At 36.9% G+C, this 22,362-nt stretch overlaps 1 non-coding gene and 29 pseudogenes across 1 annotated transcript; all 30 read right to left on the bottom strand.

Annotated features, from left to right (window-relative positions):
• Positions 1-950: 950 nt before the first annotated feature.
• On the bottom strand, positions 951-1,069 carry LOC145650247 (5S ribosomal RNA; annotated as a pseudogene).
• Positions 1,070-1,417: 348 nt separating this feature from the next.
• On the bottom strand, positions 1,418-1,536 carry LOC145650304 (5S ribosomal RNA; annotated as a pseudogene).
• A 349-nt stretch (positions 1,537-1,885) lies between these two features.
• LOC145649335 (5S ribosomal RNA) lies at positions 1,886-2,004 on the bottom strand (annotated as a pseudogene).
• A 791-nt stretch (positions 2,005-2,795) lies between these two features.
• LOC145648763 (5S ribosomal RNA) lies at positions 2,796-2,914 on the bottom strand (annotated as a pseudogene).
• A 1,106-nt stretch (positions 2,915-4,020) lies between these two features.
• LOC145650517 (5S ribosomal RNA) lies at positions 4,021-4,139 on the bottom strand (annotated as a pseudogene).
• A 352-nt stretch (positions 4,140-4,491) lies between these two features.
• Positions 4,492-4,610, bottom strand: LOC145644017 (5S ribosomal RNA; annotated as a pseudogene).
• Positions 4,611-5,621: 1,011 nt separating this feature from the next.
• LOC145650530 (5S ribosomal RNA) lies at positions 5,622-5,740 on the bottom strand (annotated as a pseudogene).
• Positions 5,741-6,186: 446 nt separating this feature from the next.
• On the bottom strand, positions 6,187-6,305 carry LOC145648052 (5S ribosomal RNA; annotated as a pseudogene).
• A 790-nt stretch (positions 6,306-7,095) lies between these two features.
• Positions 7,096-7,214, bottom strand: LOC145643773 (5S ribosomal RNA; annotated as a pseudogene).
• A 791-nt stretch (positions 7,215-8,005) lies between these two features.
• LOC145647286 (5S ribosomal RNA) lies at positions 8,006-8,124 on the bottom strand (annotated as a pseudogene).
• A 791-nt stretch (positions 8,125-8,915) lies between these two features.
• On the bottom strand, positions 8,916-9,034 carry LOC145648523 (5S ribosomal RNA; annotated as a pseudogene).
• A 348-nt stretch (positions 9,035-9,382) lies between these two features.
• On the bottom strand, positions 9,383-9,501 carry LOC145649333 (5S ribosomal RNA; annotated as a pseudogene).
• A 790-nt stretch (positions 9,502-10,291) lies between these two features.
• Positions 10,292-10,410, bottom strand: LOC145649332 (5S ribosomal RNA; annotated as a pseudogene).
• Positions 10,411-11,200: 790 nt separating this feature from the next.
• Positions 11,201-11,319, bottom strand: LOC145649331 (5S ribosomal RNA; annotated as a pseudogene).
• A 791-nt stretch (positions 11,320-12,110) lies between these two features.
• On the bottom strand, positions 12,111-12,229 carry LOC145648522 (5S ribosomal RNA; annotated as a pseudogene).
• A 348-nt stretch (positions 12,230-12,577) lies between these two features.
• LOC145644123 (5S ribosomal RNA) lies at positions 12,578-12,696 on the bottom strand (annotated as a pseudogene).
• A 791-nt stretch (positions 12,697-13,487) lies between these two features.
• On the bottom strand, positions 13,488-13,606 carry LOC145648521 (5S ribosomal RNA; annotated as a pseudogene).
• Positions 13,607-13,954: 348 nt separating this feature from the next.
• Positions 13,955-14,073, bottom strand: LOC145649914 (5S ribosomal RNA; annotated as a pseudogene).
• A 349-nt stretch (positions 14,074-14,422) lies between these two features.
• Positions 14,423-14,541, bottom strand: LOC145650555 (5S ribosomal RNA; annotated as a pseudogene).
• A 791-nt stretch (positions 14,542-15,332) lies between these two features.
• Positions 15,333-15,451, bottom strand: LOC145648762 (5S ribosomal RNA; annotated as a pseudogene).
• An 885-nt stretch (positions 15,452-16,336) lies between these two features.
• Positions 16,337-16,455, bottom strand: LOC145644350 (5S ribosomal RNA; annotated as a pseudogene).
• A 352-nt stretch (positions 16,456-16,807) lies between these two features.
• On the bottom strand, positions 16,808-16,926 carry LOC145647346 (5S ribosomal RNA; annotated as a pseudogene).
• A 667-nt stretch (positions 16,927-17,593) lies between these two features.
• Positions 17,594-17,712, bottom strand: LOC145644348 (5S ribosomal RNA; annotated as a pseudogene).
• A 352-nt stretch (positions 17,713-18,064) lies between these two features.
• Positions 18,065-18,183, bottom strand: LOC145647345 (5S ribosomal RNA; annotated as a pseudogene).
• A 667-nt stretch (positions 18,184-18,850) lies between these two features.
• LOC145650205 (5S ribosomal RNA) lies at positions 18,851-18,969 on the bottom strand (annotated as a pseudogene).
• A 352-nt stretch (positions 18,970-19,321) lies between these two features.
• On the bottom strand, positions 19,322-19,440 carry LOC145647109 (5S ribosomal RNA; annotated as a pseudogene).
• Positions 19,441-20,107: 667 nt separating this feature from the next.
• Positions 20,108-20,226, bottom strand: LOC145650204 (5S ribosomal RNA; annotated as a pseudogene).
• A 352-nt stretch (positions 20,227-20,578) lies between these two features.
• LOC145647762 (5S ribosomal RNA) lies at positions 20,579-20,697 on the bottom strand. The gene has a single exon (XR_014116380.1). It is a non-coding gene; the product is annotated as a 5S ribosomal RNA (ribosomal RNA).
• A 667-nt stretch (positions 20,698-21,364) lies between these two features.
• Positions 21,365-21,483, bottom strand: LOC145650203 (5S ribosomal RNA; annotated as a pseudogene).
• A 352-nt stretch (positions 21,484-21,835) lies between these two features.
• LOC145647040 (5S ribosomal RNA) lies at positions 21,836-21,954 on the bottom strand (annotated as a pseudogene).
• Positions 21,955-22,362: the final 408 nt, after the last annotated feature.

Below are 22,362 nucleotides of genomic sequence, written 5' to 3'. Positions count from 1 at the left end.
TTTTTTATTAATCCCTGCAATTGACATTCTAGAATGTTATCTTGAATGTAAATTAAATGATGCAATAAAAGCTTACAACATCTGGTATACGGAGGCACTAACAGACAGTTTTTTGATGAATCACTGCACTTCACATTCAGGCATGTGAGTTGGAGAGTAAATGAAAGTGATGCAAAAAAAACTTACAGCATCGGCTATTCCCAGGTGCTAACAGATAGTTTTTTTTATTAATCACTGCATTTCACATCCTAGCATGTCATCTTGACAGTAAATTAAAGTGATGCAAGAGAAGCTTACAGCATCTCGTAGTCCAAGGTGCTAACATATAGTTTTTTGATGAATCACTGCACTTCACATTCAGGCATGTGAGTTGGAGAGTAAATGAAAGTGATGCAAAAAAAACTTACAGCATCTGCTATTCCCAGGTGCTAACAGATAGTTTGAGTTAATTATTCACTGCACTTCAAATTTGAACATGATAGCTTGAACATAAATTAAAGGGATGCAATACAATCTTACAGCACCTGCTATTCCCTGGTACTAAAATATTTCTATTTAATCTGTACACTTCACATACAAACTTGACAGTTGCAGATTAAAGTAAAGTGATGCAACAAAAACTTACAGCATCTGCTATTCCCAGGTGCTAACAGATAGTTTTTTAAATTAATCACTGCATTTCACATCCTAGCATGTCATCTTGACAGTAAATTAAAGTGATGCAAGAGAAGCTTACAGCATCTCGTAGTCCAAGGTGCTAACATATAGTTTTTAGATGAATCACTGCACTTCACATTCAGGCATGTGAGTTGGAGAGTAAATGAAAGTGATGCAAAAAAAACTTACAGCATCTGCTATTCCCAGGTGCTAACAGATAGTTTTTTTTATTAATCACTGCACTTCACATTTGAGCATGTCAGCTTGAAAGTAAATTAAAGTGATGCAAGAAAAGCTTACAGCACCTGGTATTCCTAGGTAGGGTCCCACCTCAGTACTATCCAGGCCCAAACTTTCTTAGTTTCCAAGGTCAGATGAGATTGGGCGTTCTCAAGCTGGTGTGGCCGTAAGCCTTAAACACTTACTCAAATTGCCTAATCATAGCAAATATGATCAAAGACAAATCTGACAATTTTTTTATTAATCCCTGCACTTGACATTCTAGAACGTTATCTTGAATGTAAATTAAATGATGCAATAAAAGCTTACAACATCTGGTATACGGAGGCACTAACAGACAGTTTTTTGATGAATCACTGCACTTCACATTCAGGCATGTGAGTTGGAGAGTAAATGAAAGTGATGCAAAAAATTTACAGCATCGGCTATTCCCAGGTGCTAAGAGATGGTTTTTTTATTAATCACTGCACTTCACATTTGAGCATGTTAGCTTGAAAGTAAATTAAAGTGATGCAAGAAAAGCTTACAGCACCTGGTATTCCTAGGTAGGGTCCCACCTCAGTACTATCCAGGACCAAACTTGCTTAGCTTCCAAGGTCAGATGAGTTTGGGCATTCTCAAGCTGGTGTGGCCGTAAGCCTTAAACACTTACTCAAATTGCCTAATCATAGCAAATATGATCAAACACCAATCTGACAATTTTTTTTATTAATCCCTGCACTTGACATTCTAGAACGTTATCTTGAATGTAAATTAAATGATGCAATAAAAGCTTACAACATCTGGTATACGGAGGCACTAACAGACAGTTTTTTGATGAATCACTGCACTTCACATTCAGGCATGTGAGTTGGAGAGTAAATGAAAGTGATGCAAAAAATTTACAGCATCGGCTATTCCCAGGTGCTAAGAGATGGTTTTTTTATTAATCACTGCACTTCACATTTGAGCATGTTAGCTTGAAAGTAAATTAAAGTGATGCAAGAAAAGCTTACAGCACCTGGTATTCCTAGGTAGGGTCCCACCTCAGTACTATCCAGGACCAAACTTGCTTAGCTTCCAAGGTCAGATGAGATTGGGCATTCTCAAGCTGGTGTGGCCGTAAGCCTTAAACACTTACTCAAATTGCCTAATCATAGCAAATATGATCAAAGACCAATCTGACAATTTTTTTTGTTAATCCCTGCACTTGACATTCTAGAATGTTATCTTGAATGTAAATTAAATGATGCAATAAAAGCTTACAACATCTGGTATACGGAGGCACTAACAGACAGTTTTTTGATGAATCACTGCACTTCACATTCAGACATGTGAGTTGGAGAGTAAATGAAAGTGATGCAAAAAAAACTTACAGCATCTGCTATTCCCAGGTGCTAACAGATAGTTTGAGTTAATTATTCACTGCACTTCAAATTTGAACATGATAGCTTGAACATAAATTAAAGGGATGCAATACAATCTTACAGCACCTGCTATTCCCTGGTACTAAAATATTTCTATTTAATCTGTACACTTCACATACAAACTTGACAGTTGCAGATTAAAGTAAAGTGATGCAACAAAAACTTACAGCATCTGCTATTCCCAGGTGCTAACAGATAGTTTTTTAAATTAATCACTGCATTTCACATCCTAGCATGTCATCTTGACAGTAAATTAAAGTGATGCAAGAGAAGCTTACAGCATCTCGTAGTCCAAGGTGCTAACATATAGTTTTTTGATGAATCACTGCACTTCACATTCAGGCATGTGAGTTGGAGAGTAAATGAAAGTGATGCAAAAAAAACTTACAGCATCGGCTATTCCCAGGTGCTAACAGATAGTTTTTTTTATTAATCACTGCACTTCACATTTGAGCATGTCAGCTTGAAAGTAAATTAAAGTGATGCAAGAAAAGCTTACAGCACCTGGTATTCCTAGGTAGGGTCCCACCTCAGTACTATCCAGGCCCAAACTTGCTTAGCTTCCAAGGTCAGATGAGATTGGGCGTTCTCAAGGTGGTGTGGCCATAAGCCTTATCCGCTTACTCAAATTGCCTAATCATAGCAAATATGATCAAAGACCAATCTGACAATTTTTTTTTATTAATCCCTGCACTTGACATTCTAGAATGTTATCTTGAATGTAATTAAATGATGCAATAAAAGCTTACAATACGGAGCTGGTATACGGAGGCACTAATTATTCACTGCACTTCAAATTTGAACATGATAGCTTGAACATAAATTAAAGGGATGCAATACAATCTTACAGCACCTGCTATTCCCTGGTACTAAAATATTTCTATTTAATCTGTACACTTCACATACAAGCTTGTCAGTTGTAGATTAAAGTAAAGTGATGCAACAAAAACTTACAGCATCTGCTATTCCCAGGTGCTAACAGATAGTTTTTTTAATTAATCACTGCATTTCACATCTTAGCATGTCATCTTGACAGTAAATTAAAGTGATGCAAGAGAAGCTTACCGCATCTCGTAGTCCAAGGTGCTAACAGACAGTTTTTTGATGATTTACTGCACTTCACATTCAGGCATGTGAGTTGGAGAGTAAATGAAAGTGATGCAAAAAAAACTTACAGCATCTGCTATTCCCAGGTGCTAACAGATAGTTTGAGTTAATTATTCACTGCACTTCAAATTTGAACATGATAGCTTGAACATAAATTAAAGGGATGCAATACAATATTACAGCACCTGCTATTCCCTGTTACTAAAATATTTCTATTTAATCTGTACACTTCACATACAAGCTTGTCAGTTGCAGATTAAAGTAAAGTGATGCAACAAAAACTTACAGCATCTGCTATTCCCAGGTGCTAACAGATAGTTTTTTTAATTAATCACTGCATTTCACATCCTAGCATGTCATCCTGACAGTAAATTAAAGTGATTCAAGAGAAGCTTACAGCATCTCGTAGTCCAAGGTGCTAACAGATAGTTTTTGATGAATCACTGCACTTCACATTCAGGCATGTGAGTTGGAGAGTAAATGAAAGTGATGCAAAAAAAACTTACAGCATCGGCTATTCCCAGGTGCTAACAGATAGTTTTTTTTATTAATCATTGCACTTCACATTTGAGCATGTCAGCTTGAAAGTAAATTAAAGTGATGCAAGAAAAGCTTACAGCACCTGGTATACATAGGTAGGGTCCCACCTCAGTACTATCCAGGCCCAAACTTGCTTAGCTTCCAAGGTCAGATGAGATAGGGCATTCTCAAGCTGGTATGGCCGTAAGCCTTAAACACTTACTCAAATTGCCTAATCATAGCAAATATGATCAAAGACCAATCTGACAATTTTTTTTATTAATCCCTGCAATTGACATTCTAGAATGTTATCTTGAATGTAAATTAAATGATGCAATAAAAGCTTACAACATCTGGAATACGGAGGCACTAACAGACAGTTTTTTGATGAATCACTGCACTTCACATTCAGGCATGTGAGTTGGAGAGTAAATGAAAGTGATGCAACAAAAACTTACAGCATCTGCTATTCCCAGGTGCTAACAGATAGTTTTTTTTATTAATCATTGCACTTCACATTTGAGCATGTCAGCGTGAAAGTAAATTAAAGTGATGCAAGAAAAGCTTACAGCACCTGGTATACATAGGTAGGGTCCCACCTCAGTACTATCCAGGCCCAAACTTGCTTAGCTTCTAAGGTCAGATGAGATTGGGCATTCTCAAGCTGGTGTGGCCGTAAGCCTTAAACACTTACTCAAATTGCCTAATCATAGCAAATATGATCAAAGACCAATCTGACAATTTTTTTTATTAATCCCTGCAATTGACATTCTAGAATGTTATCTTGAATGTAAATTAAATGATGCAATAAAAGCTTACAACATCTGGTATACGGAGGCACTAACAGACAGTTTTTTGATGAATCACTGCACTTCACATTCAGGCATGTGAGTTGGAGAGTAAATGAAAGTGATGCAAAAAAAACTTACAGCATCGGCTATTCCCAGGTGCTAACAGATAGTTTTTTTTATTAATCACTGCATTTCACATCCTAGCATGTCATCTTGACAGTAAATTAAAGTGATGCAAGAGAAGCTTACAGCATCTCGTAGTCCAAGGTGCTAACATATAGTTTTTTGATGAATCACTGCACTTCACATTCAGGCATGTGAGTTGGAGAGTAAATGAAAGTGATGCAAAAAAAACTTACAGCATCTGCTATTCCCAGGTGCTAACAGATAGTTTGAGTTAATTATTCACTGCACTTCAAATTTGAACATGATAGCTTGAACATAAATTAAAGGGATGCAATACAATCTTACAGCACCTGCTATTCCCTGGTACTAAAATATTTCTATTTAATCTGTACACTTCACATACAAGCTTGTCAGTTGCAGATTAAAGTAAAGTGATGCAACAAAAACTTACAGCATCTGCTATTCCCAGATGCTAACAGATAGTTTTTTTAATTAATCACTGCATTTCACATCCTAGCATGTCATCTTGACAGTAAATTAAAGTGATTCAAGAGAAGCTTACAGCATCTCGTAGTCCAAGGTGCTAACAGATAGTTTTTGATGAATCACTGCACTTCACATTCAGGCATGTGAGTTGGAGAGTAAATGAAAGTGATGCAAAAAAAACTTACAGCATCGGCTATTCCCAGGTGCTAACAGATAGTTTTTTTTATTAATCATTGCACTTCACATTTGAGCATGTCAGCTTGAAAGTAAATTAAAGTGATGCAAGAAAAGCTTACAGCACCTGGTATACATAGGTAGGGTCCCACCTCAGTACTATCCAGGCCCAAACTTGCTTAGCTTCCAAAGTCAGATGAGATTGGGCATTCTCAAGCTGGTATGGCCGTAAGCCTTAAACACTTACTCAAATTGCCTAATCATAGCAAATATGATCAAAGACCAATCTGACAATTTTTTTTATTAATCCCTGCACTTGACATTCTAGAATGTTATCTTGAATGTAATTAAATGATGCAATAAAAGCTTACAATACGGAGCTGGTATACGGAGGCACTAATTATTCACTGCACTTCAAATTTGAACATGATAGCTTGAACATAAATTAAAGGGATGCAATACAATCTTACAGCACCTGCTATTCCCTGGTACTAAAATATTTCTATTTAATCTGTACACTTCACATACAAGCTTGTCAGTTGCAGATTAAAGTAAAGTGATGCAACAAAAACTTACAGCATCGGCTATTCCCAGGTGCTAACAGATAGTTTTTTTTATTAATCACTGCACTTCACATTTGAGCATGTCAGCTTGAAAGTAAATTAAAGTGATGCAAGAAAAGCTTACAGCACCTGGTATTCCTAGGTAGGGTCCCACCTCAGTACTATCCAGGCCCAAACTTGCTTAGCTTCCAAGGTCAGATGAGATTGGGCGTTCTCAAGATGGTTTGGCCATAAGCCTTAAACACTTACTCAAATTGCCTAATCATAGCAAATATGAACAAAGACCAATCTGACAATTTTTTTTATTAATCCCTGCACTTGACATTCTTGAATGTTATCTTGAATGTAAATTAAATGATGCAATAAAAGCTTACAACAACTGGTATACAGAGGCACTAAAAGACAGTTTTTTGATGAATCACTGCACTTCACATTCAGGCATGTGAGTTGGAGAGTAAATGAAAGTGATGCAAAAAAAACGTACAGCATCTGCTATTCCCAGGTGCTAACAGATAGTTTGAGTTAATTATTCACTGCACTTCAAATTTGAACATGATAGCTTGAACATAAATTAAAGGGATGCAATACAATCTTACAGCACCTGCTATTCCCTGGTACTAAAATATTTCTATTTAATCTGTACACTTCACATACAAGCTTGTCAGTTGCAGATTAAAGTAAAGTGATGCAACAAAAACTTACAGCATCTGCTATTCCCAGGTGCTAACAGATAGTTTTTTTAATTAATCACTGCATTTCACATCCTAGCATGTCATCTTGACAGTAAATTAAAGTGATTCAAGAGAAGCTTACAGCATCTCGTAGTCCAAGGTGCTAACAGATAGTTTTTGATGAATCACTGCACTTCACATTCAGGCATGTGAGTTGGAGAGTAAATGAAAGTGATGCAAAAAAAACTTACAGCATCGGCTATTCCCAGGTGCTAACAGATAGTTTTTTTTATTAATCACTGCACTTCACATTTGAGCATGTCAGCTTGAAAGTAAATTAAAGTGATGCAAGAAAAGCTCACAGCACCTGGTATTCCTAGGTAGGGTCCCACCTCAGTACTATCCAGGACCAAACTTGCTTAGCTTTCAAGGTCAGATGAGATTGGGCGTTCTCAAGATGGTTTGGCCATAAGCCTTAAACACTTACTCAAATTGCCTAATCATAGCAAATATGATCAAAGACCAATCTGACAATTTTTTTTATTAATTCCTGCACTTGACATTCTAGAATGTTATCTTGAATGTAAATTAAATGATGCAATAAAAGCTTACAACATCTGGTATACGGAGGCACTAACAGACAGTTTTTTGATGAATCACTGCACTTCACATTCAGGCATGTGAGTTGGAGAGTAAATGAAAGTGATGCAAAAAAAACGTACAGCATCTGCTATTCCCAGGTGCTAACAGATAGTTTGAGTTAATTATTCACTGCACTTCAAATTTGAACATGATAGATTGAACATAAATTAAAGGGATGCAATACAATCTTACAGCACCTGCTATTCCCTGGTACTAAAATATTTCTATTTAATCTGTACACTTCACATACAAGCTTGTCAGTTGCAGATTAAAGTAAAGTGATGCAACAAAAACTTACAGCATCTGCTATTCCCAGGTGCTAACAGATAGTTTTTTTAATTAATCACTGCATTTCACATCCTAGCATGTCATCTTGACAGTAAATTAAAGTGATTCAAGAGAAGCTTACAGCATCTCGTAGTCCAAGGTGCTAACAGATAGTTTTTGATGAATCACTGCACTTCACATTCAGGCATGTGAGTTGGAGAGTAAATGAAAGTGATGCAAAAAAAACTTACAGCATCGGCTATTCCCAGGTGCTAACAGATAGTTTTTTTTTATTAATCACTGCACTTCACATTTGAGCATGTCAGCTTGAAAGTAAATTAAAGTGATGCAAGAAAAGCTTACAGCACCCGGTATTCCTAGGTAGGGTCCCACCTCAGTACTATTCAGGCCCAAACTTGCTTAGCTTCCAAGGTCAGATGAGATTGGGCGTTCTCAAGCTGGTGTGGCCGTAAGCCTTAAACACTTACTCAACTTTCCTAATCATAGCAAATATGATCAAAGACCAATCTGACAATTTTTTTTATTAATCCCTGCACTTGACATTCTAGAATGTTATCTTGAATGTAAATTAAATGATGCAATAAAAGCTTACAACATCTGGTATACGGAGGCACTAACAGACAGTTTTTTGATGAATCACTGCACTTCACATTCAGGCATGTGAGTTGGAGAGTAAATGAAAGTGATGCAAAAAAAACTTACAGCATCTGCTATTCCCAGGTGCTAACAGATAGTTTGAGTTAATTATTCACTGCACTTCAAATTTGAACATGATAGCTTGAACATAAATTAAAGGGATGCAATACAATCTTACAGCACCTGCTATTCCCTGGTACTAAAATATTTCTATTTAATCTGTACACTTCACATACAAGCTTGTCAGTTGCAGATTAAAGTAAAGTGATGCAACAAAAACTTACAGCATCTGCTATTCCCAGGTGCTAACAGATAGTTTTTTTAATTAATCACTGCATTTCACATCCTAGCATGTCATCTTGACAGTAAATTAAAGTGATTCAAGAGAAGCTTACAGCATCTCGTAGTCCAAGGTGCTAACAGATAGTTTTTTGATGTATCACTGCACTTCACATTCAGGCATGTGAGTTGGAGAGTAAATGAAAGTGATGCAAAAAAAACTTACAGCATCTGCTATTCCCAGGTGCTAACAGATAGTTTTTTTTATTAATCACTGCACTTCACATTTGAGCATGTCAGCTTGAAAGTAAATTAAAGTGATGCAAGAAAAGCTTACAGCACCTGGTATTCCTAGGTAGGGTCCCACCTCAGTACTATCCAGGCCCAAACTTTCTTAGCTTCCAAGGTCAGATGAGATTGGGCGTTCTCAAGCTGGTGTGGCCGTAAGCCTTAAACACTTACTCAAATTGCCTAATCATAGCAAATATGATCAAAGACAAATCTGACAATTTTTTTATTAATCCCTGCACTTGACATTCTAGAATGTTATCTTGAATGTAAATTAAATGATGCAATAAAAGCTTACAACATCTGGTATACGGAGGCACTAACAGACAGTTTTTTGATGAATCACTGCACTTCACATTCAGGCATGTGAGTTGGAGAGTAAATGAAAGTGATGCAAAAAATTTACAGCATCAGCTATTCCCAGGTGCTAAGAGATGGTTTTTTTATTAATCACTGCACTTCACATTTGAGCATGTTAGCTTGAAAGTAAATTAAAGTGATGCAAGAAAAGCTTACAGCACCTGGTATTCCTAGGTAGGGTCCCACCTCAGTACTATCCAGGACCAAACTTGCTTAGCTTCCAAGGTCAGATGAGATTGGGCATTCTCAAGCTGGTGTGGCCGTAAGCCTTAAACCCTTACTCAAATTGCCTAATCATAGCAAATATGATCAAAGACCAATCTGACAATTTTTTTTGTTAATCCCTGCACTTGACATTCTAGAATGTTATCTTGAATGTAAATTAAATGATGCAATAAAAGCTTACAACATCTGGTATACGGAGGCACTAACAGACAGTTTTTTGATGAATCACTGCACTTCACATTCAGGCATGTGAGTTGGAGAGTAAATGAAAGTGATGCAAAAAAAACTTACAGCATCTGCTATTCCCAGGTGCTAACAGATAGTTTGAGTTAATTATTCACTGCACTTCAAATTTGAACATGATAGCTTGAACATAAATTAAAGGGATGCAATACAATCTTACAGCACCTGCTATTCCCTGGTACTAAAATATTTCTATTTAATCTGTACACTTCACATACAAACTTGACAGTTGCAGATTAAAGTAAAGTGATGCAACAAAAACTTACAGCATCTGCTATTCCCAGGTGCTAACAGATAGTTTTTTAAATTAATCACTGCATTTCACATCCTAGCATGTCATCTTGACAGTAAATTAAAGTGATGCAAGAGAAGCTTACAGCATCTCGTAGTCCAAGGTGCTAACATATAGTTTTTAGATGAATCACTGCACTTCACATTCAGGCATGTGAGTTGGAGAGTAAATGAAAGTGATGCAAAAAAAACTTACAGCATCGGCTATTCCCAGGTGCTAAGAGATGGTTTTTTTATTAATCACTGCACTTCACATTTGAGCATGTTAGCTTGAAAGTAAATTAAAGTGATGCAAGAAAAGCTTACAGCACCTGGTATTCCTAGGTAGGGTCCCACCTCAGTACTATCCAGGACCAAACTTGCTTAGCTTCCAAGGTCAGATGAGATTGGGCATTCTCAAGCTGGTGTGGCCGTAAGCCTTAAACGCTTACTCAAATTGCCTAATCATAGCAAATATGATCAAAGACCAATCTGACAATTTTTTTTGTTAATCCCTGCACTTGACATTCTAGAATGTTATCTTGAATGTAAATTAAATGATGCAATAAAAGCTTACAACATCTGGTATACGGAGGCACTAACAGACAGTTTTTTGATGAATCACTGCACTTCACATTCAGGCATGTGAGTTGGAGAGTAAATGAAAGTGATGCAAAAAAAACTTACAGCATCTGCTATTCCCAGGTGCTAACAGATAGTTTGAGTTAATTATTCACTGCACTTCAAATTTGAACATGATAGCTTGAACATAAATTAAAGGGATGCAATACAATCTTACAGCACCTGCTATTCCCTGGTACTAAAATATTTCTATTTAATCTGTACACTTCACATACAAACTTGACAGTTGCAGATTAAAGTAAAGTGATGCAACAAAAACTTACAGCATCTGCTATTCCCAGGTGCTAACAGATAGTTTTTTAAATTAATCACTGCATTTCACATCCTAGCATGTCATCTTGACAGTAAATTAAAGTGATGCAAGAGAAGCTTACAGCATCTCGTAGTCCAAGGTGCTAACATATAGTTTTTAGATGAATCACTGCACTTCACATTCAGGCATGTGAGTTGGAGAGTAAATGAAAGTGATGCAAAAAAAACTTACAGCATCGGCTATTCCCAGGTGCTAAGAGATGGTTTTTTTATTAATCACTGCACTTCACATTTGAGCATGTTAGCTTGAAAGTAAATTAAAGTGATGCAAGAAAAGCTTACAGCACCTGGTATTCCTAGGTAGGGTCCCACCTCAGTACTATCCAGGACCAAACTTGCTTAGCTTCCAAGGTCAGATGAGATTGGGCATTCTCAAGCTGGTGTGGCCGTAAGCCTTAAACGCTTACTCAAATTGCCTAATCATAGCAAATATGATCAAAGACCAATCTGACAATTTTTTTTGTTAATCCCTGCACTTGACATTCTAGAATGTTATCTTGAATGTAAATTAAATGATGCAATAAAAGCTTACAACATCTGGTATACGGAGGCACTAACAGACAGTTTTTTGATGAATCACTGCACTTCACATTCAGACATGTGAGTTGGAGAGTAAATGAAAGTGATGCAAAAAAAACTTACAGCATCTGCTATTCCCAGGTGCTAACAGATAGTTTGAGTTAATTATTCACTGCACTTCAAATTTGAACATGATAGCTTGAACATAAATTAAAGGGATGCAATACAATCTTACAGCACCTGCTATTCCCTGGTACTAAAATATTTCTATTTAATCTGTACACTTCACATACAAACTTGACAGTTGCAGATTAAAGTAAAGTGATGCAACAAAAACTTACAGCATCTGCTATTCCCAGGTGCTAACAGATAGTTTTTTAAATTAATCACTGCATTTCACATCCTAGCATGTCATCTTGACAGTAAATTAAAGTGATGCAAGAGAAGCTTACAGCATCTCGTAGTCCAAGGTGCTAACATATAGTTTTTTGATGAATCACTGCACTTCACATTCAGGCATGTGAGTTGGAGAGTAAATGAAAGTGATGCAAAAAAAACTTACAGCATCTGCTATTCCCAGGTGCTAACAGATAGTTTTTTTTATTAATCACTGCACTTCACATTTGAGCATGTCAGCTTGAAAGTAAATTAAAGTGATGCAAGAAAAGCTTACAGCACCTGGTATTCCTAGGTAGGGTCCCACCTCAGTACTATCCAGGCCCAAACTTTCTTAGCTTCCAAGGTCAGATGAGATTGGGCGTTCTCAAGCTGGTGTGGCCGTAAGCCTTAAACACTTACTCAAATTGCCTAATCATAGCAAATATGATCAAAGACAAATCTGACATTTTTTTTATTAATCCCTGCACTTGACATTCTAGAATGTTATCTTGAATGTAAATTAAATGATGCAATAAAAGCTTACAACATCTGGTATACGGAGGCACTAACAGACAGTTTTTTGATGAATCACTGCACTTCACATTCAGGCATGTGAGTTGGAGAGTAAATGAAAGTGATGCAAAAAATTTACAGCATCAGCTATTCCCAGGTGCTAAGAGATGGTTTTTTTATTAATCACTGCACTTCACATTTGAGCATGTTAGCTTGAAAGTAAATTAAAGTGATGCAAGAAAAGCTTACAGCACCTGGTATTCCTAGGTAGGGTCCCGCCTCAGTACTATCCAGGACTAAACTTGCTTAGCTTCCAAGGTCAGATGAGATTGGGCATTCTCAAGCTGGTGTGGCCGTAAGCCTTAAACACTTACTCAAATTGCCTAATCATAGCAAATATGATCAAAGACCAATCTGACAATTTTTTTTGTTAATCCCTGCACTTGACATTCTAGAATGTTATCTTGAATGTAAATTAAATGATGCAATAAAAGCTTACAACATCTGGTATACGGAGGCACTAACAGACAGTTTTTTGATGAATCACTGCACTTCACATTCAGGCATGTGAGTTGGAGAGTAAATGAAAGTGATGCAAAAAAAACTTACAGCATCTGCTATTCCCAGGTGCTAACAGATAGTTTGAGTTAATTATTCACTGCACTTCAAATTTGAACATGATAGCTTGAACATAAATTAAAGGGATGCAATACAATCTTACAGCACCTGCTATTCCCTGGTACTAAAATATTTCTATTTAATCTGTACACTTCACATACAAACTTGACAGTTGCAGATTAAAGTAAAGTGATGCAACAAAAACTTACAGCATCTGCTATTCCCAGGTGCTAACAGATAGTTTTTTAAATTAATCACTGCATTTCACATCCTAGCATGTCATCTTGACAGTAAATTAAAGTGATGCAAGAGAAGCTTACAGCATCTCGTAGTCCAAGGTGCTAACATATAGTTTTTTGATGAATCACTGCACTTCACATTCAGGCATGTGAGTTGGAGAGTAAATGAAAGTGATGCAAAAAAAACTTACAGCATCTGCTATTCCCAGGTGCTAACAGATAGTTTTTTTTATTAATCACTGCACTTCACATTTGAGCATGTCAGCTTGAAAGTAAATTAAAGTGATGCAAGAAAAGCTTACAGCACCTGGTATTCCTAGGTAGGGTCCCACCTCAGTACTATCCAGGCCCAAACTTTCTTAGCTTCCAAGGTCAGATGAGATTGGGCGTTCTCAAGCTGGTGTGGCCGTAAGCCTTAAACACTTACTCAAATTGCCTAATCATAGCAAATATGATCAAAGACAAATCTGACAATTTTTTTATTAATCCCTGCACTTGACATTCTAGAATGTTATCTTGAATGTAAATTAAATGATGCAATAAAAGCTTACAACATCTGGTATACGGAGGCACTAACAGACAGTTTTTTGATGAATCAATGCACTTCACATTCAGGCATGTGAGTTGGAGAGTAAATGAAAGTGATGCAAAAAATTTACAGCATCGGCTATTCCCAGGTGCTAAGAGATGGTTTTTTTATTAATCACTGCACTTCACATTTGAGCATGTTAGCTTGAAAGTAAATTAAAGTGATGCAAGAAAAGCTTACAGCACCTGGCATTCCTAGGTAGGGTCCCACCTCAGTACTATCCAGGACCAAACTTGCTTAGCTTCCAAGGTCAGATGAGATTGGGCATTCTCAAGCTGGTGTGGCCGTAAGCCTTAAACACTTACTCAAATTGCCTAATCATAGCAAATATGATCAAACACCAATCTGACAATTTTTTTTATTAATCCCTGCACTTGACATTCTAGAACGTTATCTTGAATGTAAATTAAATGATGCAATAAAAGCTTACAACATCTGGTATACGGAGGCACTAACAGACAGTTTTTTGATGAATCACTGCACTTCACATTCAGGCATGTGAGTTGGAGAGTAAATGAAAGTGATGCAAAAAATTTACAGCATCGGCTATTCCCAGGTGCTAAGAGATGGTTTTTTTATTAATCACTGCACTTCACATTTGAGCATGTTAGCTTGAAAGTAAATTAAAGTGATGCAAGAAAAGCTTACAGCACCTGGTATTCCTAGGTAGGGTCCCACCTCAGTACTATCCAGGACCAAATTTGCTTAGCTTCCAAGGTCAGATGAGATTGGGCATTCTCAAGCTGGTGTGGCCGTAAGCCTTAAACGCTTACTCAAATTGCCTAATCATAGCAAATATGATCAAAGACCAATCTGACAATTTTTTTTGTTAATCCCTGCACTTGACATTCTAGAATGTTATCTTGAATGTAAATTAAATGATGCAATAAAAGCTTACAACATCTGGTATACGGAGGCACTAACAGACAGTTTTTTGATGAATCACTGCACTTCACATTCAGACATGTGAGTTGGAGAGTAAATGAAAGTGATGCAAAAAAAACTTACAGCATCTGCTATTCCCAGGTGCTAACAGATAGTTTGAGTTAATTATTCACTGCACTTCAAATTTGAACATGATAGCTTGAACATAAATTAAAGGGATGCAATACAATCTTACAGCACCTGCTATTCCCTGGTACTAAAATATTTCTATTTAATCTGTACACTTCACATACAAACTTGACAGTTGCAGATTAAAGTAAAGTGATGCAACAAAAACTTACAGCATCTGCTATTCCCAGGTGCTAACAGATAGTTTTTTAAATTAATCACTGCATTTCACATCCTAGCATGTCATCTTGACAGTAAATTAAAGTGATGCAAGAGAAGCTTACAGCATCTCGTAGTCCAAGGTGCTAACATATAGTTTTTTGATGAATCACTGCACTTCACATTCAGGCATGTGAGTTGGAGAGTAAATGAAAGTGATGCAAAAAAAACTTACAGCATCGGCTATTCCCAGGTGCTAACAGATAGTTTTTTTTATTAATCACTGCACTTCACATTTGAGCTTGTCAGCTTGAAAGTAAATTAAAGTGATGCAAGAAAAGCTTACAGCACCTGGTATTCCTAGGTAGGGTCCCACCTCAGTACTATCCAGGCCCAAACTTGCTTAGCTTCCAAGGTCAGATGAGATTGGGCGTTCTCAAGGTGGTGTGGCCATAAGCCTTATACGCTTATTCAAATTGCCTAATCATAGCAAATATGATCAAAGACCAATCTGACAATTTTTTTTATTAATCCCTGCACTTGACATTCTAGAATGTTATCTTGAATGTAATTAAATGATGCAATAAAAGCTTACAATACGGAGCTGGTATACGGAGGCACTAATTATTCACTGCACTTCAAATTTGAACATGATAGCTTGAACATAAATTAAAGGGATGCAATACAATCTTACAGCACCTGCTATTCCCTGGTACTAAAATATTTCTATTTAATCTGTACACTTCACATACAAGCTTGTCAGTTGTAGATTAAAGTAAAGTGATGCAACAAAAACTTACAGCATCTGCTATTCCCAGGTGCTAACAGATAGTTTTTTTAATTAATCACTGCATTTCACATCTTAGCATGTCATCTTGACAGTAAATTAAAGTGATGCAAGAGAAGCTTACCGCATCTCGTAGTCCAAGGTGCTAACAGACAGTTTTTTGATGATTTACTGCACTTCACATTCAGGCATGTGAGTTGGAGAGTAAATGAAAGTGATGCAAAAAAAACTTACAGCATCTGCTATTCCCAGGTGCTAACAGATAGTTTGAGTTAATTATTCACTGCACTTCAAATTTGAACATGATAGCTTGAACATAAATTAAAGGGATGCAATACAATCTTACAGCACCTGTTATTCCCTGGTACTAAAATATTTCTATTTAATCTGTACACTTCACATACAAGCTTGTCAGTTGCAGATTAAAGTAAAGTGATGCAACAAAAACTTACAGCATCTGCTATTCCCAGGTGCTAACAGATAGTTTTTTTTATTAATCATTGCACTTCACATTTGAGCATGTCAGCGTGAAAGTAAATTAAAGTGATGCAAGAAAAGCTTACAGCAACTGGTATACATAGGTAGGGTCCCACCTCAGTACTATCCAGGCCCAAACTTGCTTAGCTTCCAAGGTCAGATGAGATTGGGCATTCTCAAGCTGGTGTGGCCGTAAGCCTTAAAGACTTACTCAAATTGCCTAATCATAGCAAATATGATCAAAGACCAATCTGACAATTTTTTTTATTAATCCCTGCAATTGACATTCTAGAATGTTATCTTGAATGTAAATTAAATGATGCAATAAAAGCTTACAACATCTGGTATACGGAGGCACTAACAGACAGTTTTTTGATGAATCACTGCACTTCACATTCAGGCATGTGAGTTGGAGAGTAAATGAAAGTGATGCAAAAAAAACTTACAGCATCGGCTATTCCCAGGTGCTAACAGATAGTTTTTTTTATTAATCACTGCACTTCACATTTGAGCATGTCAGCTTGAAAGTAAATTAAAGTGATGCAAGAAAAGCTTACAGCACCTGGTATTCCTAGGTAGGGTCCCACCTCAGTACTATCCAGGCCCAAACTTGCTTAGCTTCCAAGGTCAGATGAGATTGGGCATTCTCAAGCTGGTGTGGCCGTAAGCCTTATACGCTTACTCAAATTGCCTAATCATAGCAAATATGATCAAAGACCAATCTGACAATTTTTTTTATTAATCCCTGCACTTGACATTCTAGAATGTTATCTTGAATGTAATTAAATGATGCAATAAAAGCTTACAATACGGAGCTGGTATACGGAGGCACTAATTATTCACTGCACTTCAAATTTGAACATGATAGCTTGAACATAAATTAAAGGGATGCAATACAATCTTACAGCACCTGCTATTCCCTGGTACTAAAATATTTCTATTTAATCTGTACACTTCACATACAAGCTTGTCAGTTGTAGATTAAAGTAAAGTGATGCAACAAAAACTTACAGCATCTGCTATTCCCAGGTGCTAACAGATAGTTTTTTTAATTATTCACTGCATTTCACATCTTAGCATGTCATCTTGACAGTAAATTAAAGTGATGCAAGAGAAGCTTACCGCATCTCGTAGTCCAAGGTGCTAACAGACAGTTTTTTGATGATTTACTGCACTTCACATTCAGGCATGTGAGTTGGAGAGTAAATGAAAGTGATGCAAAAAAAACTTACAGCATCTGCTATTCCCAGGTGCTAACAGATAGTTTTTTTTATTAATCATTGCACTTCACATTTGAGCATGTCAGCGTGAAAGTAAATTAAAGTGATGCAAGAAAAGCTTACAGCAACTGGTATACATAGGTAGGGTCCCACCTCAGTACTATCCAGGCCCAAACTTGCTTAGCTTCCAAGGTCAGATGAGATTGGGCATTCTCAAGCTGGTGTGGCCGTAAGCCTTAAAGACTTACTCAAATTGCCTAATCATAGCAAATATGATCAAAGACCAATCTGACAATTTTTTTTATTAATCCCTGCAATTGACATTCTAGAATGTTATCTTGAATGTAAATTAAATGATGCAATAAAAGCTTACAACATCTGGTATACGGAGGCACTAACAGACAGTTTTTTGATGAATCACTGCACTTCACATTCAGGCATGTGAGTTGGAGAGTAAATGAAAGTGATGCAAAAAAAACTTACAGCATCGGCTATTCCCAGGTGCTAACAGATAGTTTTTTTTATTAATCACTGCACTTCACATTTGAGCATGTCAGCTTGAAAGTAAATTAAAGTGATGCAAGAAAAGCTTACAGCACCTGGTATTCCTAGGTAGGGTCCCACCTCAGTACTATCCAGGCCCAAACTTGCTTAGCTTCCAAGGTCAGATGAGATTGGGCATTCTCAAGCTGGTGTGGCCGTAAGCCTTATACGCTTACTCAAATTGCCTAATCATAGCAAATATGATCAAAGACCAATCTGACAATTTTTTTTATTAATCCCTGCACTTGACATTCTAGAATGTTATCTTGAATGTAATTAAATGATGCAATAAAAGCTTACAATACGGAGCTGGTATACGGAGGCACTAATTATTCACTGCACTTCAAATTTGAACATGATAGCTTGAACATAAATTAAAGGGATGCAATACAATCTTACAGCACCTGCTATTCCCTGGTACTAAAATATTTCTATTTAATCTGTACACTTCACATACAAGCTTGTCAGTTGTAGATTAAAGTAAAGTGATGCAACAAAAACTTACAGCATCTGCTATTCCCAGGTGCTAACAGATAGTTTTTTTAATTATTCACTGCATTTCACATCTTAGCATGTCATCTTGACAGTAAATTAAAGTGATGCAAGAGAAGCTTACCGCATCTCGTAGTCCAAGGTGCTAACAGACAGTTTTTTGATGATTTACTGCACTTCACATTCAGGCATGTGAGTTGGAGAGTAAATGAAAGTGATGCAAAAAAAACTTACAGCATCTGCTATTCCCAGGTGCTAACAGATAGTTTTTTTTATTAATCATTGCACTTCACATTTGAGCATGTCAGCGTGAAAGTAAATTAAAGTGATGCAAGAAAAGCTTACAGCACCTGGTATACATAGGTAGGGTCCCACCTCAGTACTATCCAGGCCCAAACTTGCTTAGCTTCCAAGGTCAGATGAGATTGGGCATTCTCAAGCTGGTGTGGCCGTAAGCCTTAAACACTTACTCAAATTGCCTAATCATAGCAAATATGATCAAAGACCAATCTGACAATTTTTTTTATTAATCCCTGCAATTGACATTCTAGAATGTTATCTTGAATGTAAATTAAATGATGCAATAAAATCTTACAACATCTGGTATACGGAGGCACTAACAGACAGTTTTTTGATGAATCACTGCACTTCACATTCAGGCATGTGAGTTGGAGAGTAAATGAAAGTGATGCAAAAAAAACTTACAGCATCGGCTATTCCCAGGTGCTAACAGATAGTTTTTTTTATTAATCACTGCACTTCACATTTGAGCATGTCAGCTTGAAAGTAAATTAAAGTGATGCAAGAAAAGCTTACAGCACCTGGTATTCCTAGGTAGGGTCCCACCTCAGTACTATCCAGGCCCAAACTTGCTTAGCTTCCAAGGTCAGATGAGATTGGGCGTTCTCAAGCTGGTGTGGCCATAAGCCTTATACGCTTACTCAAATTGCCTAATCATAGCAAATATGATCAAAGACCAATCTGACAATTTTTTTTATTAATCCCTGCACTTGACATTCTAGAATGTTATCTTGAATGTAATTAAATGATGCAATAAAAGCTTACAATACGGAGCTGGTATACGGAGGCACTAATTATTCACTGCACTTCAAATTTGAACATGATAGCTTGAACATAAATTAAAGGGATGCAATACAATCTTACAGCACCTGCTATTCCCTGGTACTAAAATATTTCTATTTAATCTGTACACTTCACATACAAGCTTGTCAGTTGTAGATTAAAGTAAAGTGATGCAACAAAAACTTACAGCATCTGCTATTCCCAGTTGCTAACAGATAGTTTTTTTAATTATTCACTGCATTTCACATCTTAGCATGTCATCTTGACAGTAAATTAAAGTGATGCAAGAGAAGCTTACCGCATCTCGTAGTCCAAGGTGCTAACAGACAGTTTTTTGATGATTTACTGCACTTCACATTCAGGCATGTGAGTTGGAGAGTAAATGAAAGTGATGCAAAAAAAACTTACAGCATCTGCTATTCCCAGGTGCTAACAGATAGTTTTTTTTATTAATCATTGCACTTCACATTTGAGCATGTCAGCGTGAAAGTAAATTAAAGTGATGCAAGAAAAGCTTACAGCACCTGGTATACATAGGTAGGGTCCCACCTCAGTACTATCCAGGCCCAAACTTGCTTAGCTTCCAAGGTCAGATGAGATTGGGCATTCTCAAGCTGGTGTGGCCGTAAGCCTTAAACACTTACTCAAATTGCCTAATCATAGCAAATATGATCAAAGACCAATCTGACAATTTTTTTTATTAATCCCTGCAATTGACATTCTAGAATGTTATCTTGAATGTAAATTAAATGATGCAATAAAAGCTTACAACATCTGGTATACGGAGGCACTAACAGACAGTTTTTTGATGAATCACTGCACTTCACATTCAGGCATGTGAGTTGGAGAGTAAATGAAAGTGATGCAAAAAAAACTTATAGCATCGGCTATTCCCAGGTGCTAACAGATAGTTTTTTTTATTAATCACTGCACTTCACATTTGAGCATCTCAGCTTGAAAGTAAATTAAAGTGATGCAAGAAAAGCTTACAGCACCTGGTATTCCTAGGTAGGGTCCCACCTCAGTACTATCCAGGCCCAAACTTGCTTAGCTTCCAAGGTCAGATGAGATTGGGCGTTCTCAAGCTGGTGTGGCCGTAAGCCTTATACGCTTACTCAAATTGCCTAATCATGGCAAATATGATCAAAGACCAATCAGACAATTTTTTTTATTAATCCCTGCACTTGACATTCTAGAATGTTATCTTGAATGTAATTAAATGATGCAATAAAAGCTTACAATACAGAGCTGGTATACGGAGGCACTAATTATTCACTGCACTTCAAATTTGAACATGATAGCTTGAACATAAATTAAAGGGATGCAATACAATCTTACAGCACCTGCTATTCCCTGGTACTAAAATATTTCTATTTAATCTGTACACTTCACATACAAGCTTGTCAGTTGCAGATTAAAGTAAAGTGATGCAACAAAAACTTACAGCATCTGCTATTCCCAGGTGCTAACAGATAGTTTTTTTAATTATTCACTGCATTTCACATCTTAGCATGTCATCTTGACAGTAAATTAAAGTGATGCAAGAGAAGCTTACCGCATCTCGTAGTCCAAGGTGCTAAGAGACAGTTTTTTGATGATTTACTGCACTTCACATTCAGGCATGTGAGTTGGAGAGTAAATGAAAGTGATGCAAAAAAAACTTACAGCATCTGCTATTCCCAGGTGCTAACAGATAGTTTTTTTTATTAATCATTGCACTTCACATTTGAGCATGTCAGCGTGAAAGTAAATTAAAGTGATGCAAGAAAAGCTTACAGCACCTGGTATACATAGGTAGGGTCCCACCTCAGTACTATCCAGGCCCAAACTTGCTTAGCTTCCAAGGTCAGATGAGATTGGGCATTCTCAAGCTGGTGTGGCCGTAAGCCTTAAACACTTACTCAAATTGCCTAATCATAGCAAATATGATCAAAGACCAATCTGACAATTTTTTTTATTAATCCCTGCAATTGACATTCTAGAATGTTATCTTGAATGTAAATTAAATGATGCAATAAAAGCTTACAACATCTGGTATACGGAGGCACTAACAGACAGTTTTTTGATGAATCACTGCACTTCACATTCAGGCATGTGAGTTGGAGAGTAAATGAAAGTGATGCAAAAAAAACTTACAGCATCGGCTATTCCCAGGTGCTAACAGATAGTTTTTTTTATTAATCACTGCACTTCACATTTGAGCATCTCAGCTTGAAAGTAAATTAAAGTGATGCAAGAAAAGCTTACAGCACCTGGTATTCCTAGGTAGGGTCCCACCTCAGTACTATCCAGGCCCAAACTTGCTTAGCTTCCAAGGTCAGATGAGATTGGGCGTGCTCAAGCTGGTGTGGCCGTAAGCCTTATACGCTTACTCAAATTGCCTAATCATGGCAAATATGATCAAAGACCAATCAGACAATTTTTTTTATTAATCCCTGCACTTGACATTCTAGAATGTTATCTTGAATGTAATTAAATGATGCAATAAAAGCTTACAATACAGAGCTGGTATACGGAGGCACTAATTATTCACTGCACTTCAAATTTGAACATGATAGCTTGAACATAAATTAAAGGGATGCAATACAATCTTACAGCACCTGCTATTCCCTGGTACTAAAATATTTCTATTTAATCTGTACACTTCACATACAAGCTTGTCAGTTGCAGATTAAAGTAAAGTGATGCAACAAAAACTTACAGCATCTGCTATTCCCAGGTGCTAACAGATAGTTTTTTTAATTATTCACTGCATTTCACATCTTAG

This window comes from Electrophorus electricus, chromosome 13 (genome assembly GCF_041902795.1).
Source record: "Electrophorus electricus isolate QZ-2024a chromosome 13, ASM4190279v1, whole genome shotgun sequence".
NCBI lineage: Eukaryota > Metazoa > Chordata > Actinopteri > Gymnotiformes > Gymnotidae > Electrophorus > Electrophorus electricus.
This window is presented reverse-complemented; position numbering and strand designations above follow the sequence as displayed.